Source organism: Crocodylus porosus, unplaced genomic scaffold, assembly GCF_001723895.1.
Source record: "Crocodylus porosus isolate Cpor-Errol unplaced genomic scaffold, CroPor_comp1, whole genome shotgun sequence".
NCBI lineage: Eukaryota > Metazoa > Chordata > Crocodylia > Crocodylidae > Crocodylus > Crocodylus porosus.
The window spans coordinates 27,397,784-27,398,976 of record NW_017728921.1 but is presented as its reverse complement, the minus strand read 5'-3'; positions in this window follow the sequence as shown (position 1 = coordinate 27,398,976).

Genomic DNA, 1,193 nt, shown 5'->3' with positions numbered 1-1,193 from the left:
AACGCAGGAAGATGCATCAGCGGTGGGGGGAGAAGCAGGCCAGATGTGGTTTGGGGGAATAGTGGGAGTGCCGTGGGAGTGGCAGTGGAGGGGAGGGGAGGAGTGGGCCCGGGCCCCATGTGGCGGGGGAGGAGGACCAAGCCCAAGCTGGGGGAGAAGCTGGCCCACGCGGTGGGGGGAGCAGCGGGCCCGGGCTGCCCCAGCGGTGAGGGGGGGACAGGATGAGTGCACTTGGATCTGATGGGGGGGGAAGAAGGGGGGTGGGGGAGAAATGGGCCCAGGCCCGAGGAGGGGAAGAGGCTTGTTCCTCCCCTTTCTCAGCTGCTACCACATCGGGCTGGGTCCGCTGCTCCTGCCCACCGTGGTGGGCGGGCTTCTCTTCAAGCTCGCCCAGGCCAACTTCTTCCTGCCTCTCTCTCCCCCCCATTGGCTCTGAGCCCACTCTTTCCGTTCCCCCGCCATGGCTGGATTGGCCCAGGCCTGCTGCTCCCCCCTCCGCAGCGGGCCGGCTCCTCCCTACCCTTGGGCCCGTTTCTCCCCTGCATTGGGCCCAAGCCCACTCCTCCCCTCCCCTCCCCCTGCCACTGTGGCGGGGAGGGAGAGATGGTGGGGAAGAGGGGTGGGAGGGGAATGGGAAGGGGGGGTTATACTTGTGGCTGTGTCCCGCCACAGTGGCGGCTGTCACTGAAGCAGCAGAGGAGATGTGGGGAGTGGCTGTGTCCCTGCCCTGGCCTGAGGCAGCTGAACACAGGCCTCTGTCCACCTCACCTGTCATTTTTGATGGGCAATTTGATAGTTTAATATTATAAAAGCCTTAGTCTGTCTGTCTGTCTGTCCATAACGCTTTATTTGTGCCCTGACTGGCTGTCTCGGCAGCCAATCAGAATGCTCTGGACAGACAGGACAGATGGTGGAGTGACAGTAGGACTGAGGAGCTGGGGTGGGGTGCCAAGCCAATGGAGCTAGCTTGGTCCCCCCTGCCCCACTCCTTGGAGGCAGAGAGCAATGGCAGGGATGGAGCTGAATGGCCTTACCCCCCCCAATCTGCTCCTTGGGGCCAGAGCATGCCCCCCCTGTCACTCCCCAACAAGATCTGGCAGGGAGACGGGGAGGAGGAGAGGGGGCAGGGCTGCCATGGCAGTGGGGGGCAATGGGGTTGAGCCTGCAGCAGGGGGCGGGGGAAGAAGGGGGAG